This window comes from Hippocampus zosterae, chromosome 7 (assembly GCF_025434085.1).
Source record: "Hippocampus zosterae strain Florida chromosome 7, ASM2543408v3, whole genome shotgun sequence".
In the NCBI taxonomy this organism is placed as follows: domain Eukaryota; kingdom Metazoa; phylum Chordata; class Actinopteri; order Syngnathiformes; family Syngnathidae; genus Hippocampus; species Hippocampus zosterae.
Window position 1 is genome coordinate 3,976,041 of NC_067457.1, and position 4,302 is coordinate 3,980,342.

Genomic DNA, 4,302 nt, shown 5'->3' on the forward strand with positions numbered 1-4,302 from the left:
TGAATGAGTGAAAAAAAATAATAAAATACACCACTGGAAAACCCTAAATCTCACTCCTGACCAACATCCAAAATCTTGTCTCACAGTGGAGAGTCAACACACTTCCTTAACACCAATTACTACTTTCCTATTCATCCAGGCTTTGGCGCCATCTTGTGACATCTGGGTGTAAGTACCACAGGCAAAAAAAAAATGCCTTGTTGGCTGTTCCCTGTACATGATAGCTTGCCGTTTGCTGTGCATGTCAGACTGGAAACAGAAAAAAATCATTTATAAGAGAAAGCGCCACGTGGTCAGAGCACAAACGCCTGCGGCACGCTTCCTGTAATATCCAGGACTACACCTCTGGCTTACGCGAACCAAAAGAGAAATCTACTCCGCGTTGGCTCGCCCCGGCACTTTCATTCATCTTTTCTCATTATTATGCGATTTCCTCCTCGTTTATTATCACATTCTTTCAGCCATGGAACTGATGTTTCCTCTATTGGCTAACCCCCCCCCCCCACCCCACCCCCCTGCCCGTTGATAAATGTGTTTATGTGTCGACAAATCCTCCGCGCATGCCATCGTCTAAGATAAATAAAAGCCGAGCTGAGAGGTTTTGGGGCTGGGAGGGTAAAAATGAAGGGCAGGAGAGGAAGGTGGGGGGGGGGGGGGGGGCAGAGCCATGCGTCAAGCTGGAGGGCCCCTTGAGAATGCTTTCAATCTTTCTGCCAATATTTGCGGGATTGTGTATGTCGTCATTAAAATTTGGACACATCCCCGTTTATTCATCAAAAGGACAGATCCTTGTAAACAAGTTGGGTGTGTGTGTGTGTGTGTGTGGCCTGTCTTAGAAAACGAATGGACGTGGTACAGTCATTTGGGGAACAAGTGATGGCGCGAGCTCACCGGATGCCTCCTTATAAATGTTTGCGCCTGTCGCTGTGTCTAAGTCATTCAACAAGCTAAACAAAGCTGCTGCTCGCGTGCCAAATTTGAAGAAAATGACATCACCAGTCAACTAGGCACCACTATAGTCCCTTGTCCCTGCTGGGCCAAAATGAGACTTTAATCGCACCATAGACGACGCCATCATCCTTCTTTTAGAGGACCATAAACGACACAAAAACTGAAATCGGAATGAAATTTTGACTGATGACTCAACATACACATACATGACCGAATACCGATATGGCGATACTGCATCACAAGAGCCCATCAAAGACCTACGTGGTGTTTTCTTAAAAATGGTTGATTTCAACAGGTGAGAGTGCCTGCATATATCAATGCCGCGCGACCCCCGCAGAGAAACAATCAAACAGCGATCGCGGGCGGTGCGCGCTTGACATGTAGGATTCATGTGCTAGTCCACGTTGACCTGCCGGGGTCACTCACTGCTGGCGGAGGGTCTCATTCCTTGCACACGAAGGCCCCATCATCCGCGTAACTGGACACTAGCAAAATAGTGACACGTACTGACGCACACGCACACATTCGTCACTCGGTCGAAAGGAAGACGGAGTAGCATCGCATCGGTTGCACCACATAGGTGGGCTGACATGCTGGGGGGTGGGGGGGGGGGGGGAGACAAATGTCTTCAGTATGTGGTGTCGGTGTGAGAGCGATATGGCGCAGTCGCCCAATGTATAGAATTGTATTTTGCGGGATGTCCCTTACTTGCATATTTTCACGAAAAAACAAGAATAGCAAAAGTATTGCAATATTATGCAGTTCCGTGTACTTTTCTGTTGACATTTTTGTACACGGCGTGCTTCAAAAAGCGTGCAATGGCTCAGCCGGTGTCCTGTGTTCACCTAGCGCGCAGCAACAGGAGGCTACTTTCTACTCTGCCTCTGACAGCTTTGTGGTAATAATAGAGCGCGGGGCCCCTCCCCCCCCCGCTAGCGCGAGTGGCATGCTCAGTCAAGTGAGACTCTGCCGAAGAGAAGCCACATCCACACGCGCTTCAAGGCAGCCGCGTCACATCTAATGAGACCGCTGAGAGAGTTGCGGAACAGGAGGAGGGGAGACGAGACGCGAGGGCAGAGACGACGGGACGGTGGAAGGGGAGGACGACGTTGAGCGTGGGGGGGGGGGGGCAAACTTTCGAGGTTTGGGATTGGATGATGACTTGAAGCATTGCGAGTGCGGTTTGCAAAGGCAGCGGGACTATTTCCATTGCTTGGGGGGGGGGGGGGGGGCGGGGGGGGGCAGGGGGTCATTTACTTATAAATCTGAACAAACCGGAAGTTTCCACATTCCACACGATGTTCACTTGCAACTTACAGTTAGCTAGCTAGCTATGCCTGCACCGCAAAAATGCTGACGCCGCTGCTTAGAGTGCCTCGTTGTCAGCCGCAAGTGGGTGCACGCTACGGTGAAGAAGACGGAAGATCCGGGACAAGCCAAAGCAAAAATTCCAAGTGTGAAACAACAAGAATAACTTTCTGTTGGATGGATTCGGTTCCTTGCACGGCTGCTCGCTGCCTGACTCCTCGGACGGCTGCTCCACAAGCCACAGTTAATCCCCGTACAGCCAGAGGAAGGCCTCAAAGTCATCCCGCGGGGAAGCCGAGAAGGGGGGGGGGGGGGGCAGCGGATGACTGCGGCGGACTCTTCAGAAGTGGGTGTGTAGGAGCTCCGGTGTTGCTGTTGGACGCTGACCTCGCTGACCAGCTGCGCGGTCTCCCGGATCCGTCGGCCTCCTAACCCGCGCCGCGTCCCTGCTTGCATTGGCACCAGCGCCGAAACTTGGGGCGGAGGCTCTTTTCGCTGAGGTTTCGACGGGGACATCTCGTTCTCCATCAAATGAGGAGGACTATTTGGATGTTGTTTTCCAGATCTTTAAGTGGATTCATTCGGAAACACGACTCTGTTGGAATTGTTAACTCATTCACTCCCAAAGACGCTTTTAAACGTCTTTTCAGACTTGCTCCGGAATTGGCTGGTACTGAATGAGTTAGGAGGTGCGCTTGATTGACATTTGCGATATCAAAGCCCTTATTCGCAAGTCTCGGACGCAAGGAAGAGCCCTTCGTTGATGTCCGGTCACCAGTGACTACTGTAGTTTATGTCCGCCCCTCTCCCATCTCTCCTCAGGGATTCCGCAGGGTTGTCCGGAGCACATGTGTTTTGCTTTAGCTCGAACGGAGCCCTATCTCAACCCGGAGCAGAGTGCAGCCTTTGTCAGTGGCACCATTAATCAAGTGTCCTTTAACAAAAACAGAAAACCAGATGAGAGACAAAGGGAAGAGACATGGGGCGGCGGCGGGGGGGCTTTTATTTAGGTGGGGGGTGGGAGAGGAAGAGAAGGAAGAGAGGAATGAAGAGGAAGGGGGGGTGGGGGGTGCTTGACCCAGATAGACGCCTTTAATAAATCAAGCGGTAACAATAATAAGCAAAGTTTTCGCGTGGCTTGACGGATTAATCGGGGAAGGGAAGGGGAGTCTTTTTCTTTTTCTGTTTGATAGTAATTGTGAAAAGGCTCTGGAGGTCGAGCTTTAGGGTCGAGGTCCTGCATGGTGCAAAAAGGATCTCAGCGGATGTTTGGATTAATTAAGGAATCGAGTCTCTGTAGAGGCTGCCCCGATGCCAATATAAATTGCCGTACGGCCAATGTAAATTGCTATAAGGCCAACGACTTCGCCAGCCGTCGAGGCGGCGTATTAGCTCAAGGTTTCCACGAGCAGGCCTCGGCTAGCGTCAACAAGCTACAATCCTGCACAACACATCAGCACTTTGGTTGGAATTTTGGTCCCGTCGCTTTAGTCAAAGCGCACTTCCTGAGCCACAACATTTAGTGTCAAGTTGTGGTTACACGTTTTTGTGGCTTCATTGTTATAAGAGGAGATACAATTTGGCCCACAATTAACACCGGTTTGACAGTCTTGCATTATAAATTCAGTGTTGGGTTGTTTTCGATCAGTTTTTTTTTTTTTACAAATTGGGATAATTTAATAAAATATATAATTTTGATATAAACTGTTTTCAGAAACAAATTCACAAGTAAGGCGGCCCGGTAGGCCAGTGGTTAGCACGTCAGCTTCACAGTGCAGAGGTACCGGGTTCGATTCCAGCTCCGGCCTCCCTGTGTGGAGTTTGCATGTTCTCCCCGGGCCTGCGTGGGTTTTCTCCGGGTGCTCCGGTTTCCTCCCACATTCCAAAAACATGCGTAGCAGGCTGATTGAACACTCTAAATTGTCCCTAGGTGTGAGTGTGAGCGTGGTTGGTTGTTCGTCTCTGTGTGCCCTGTGATTGGCTGGCAACCGATTCAGGGTGCCCGGAGACAGCTGGGATAGGCTCCAGCACCACCCGCGACCC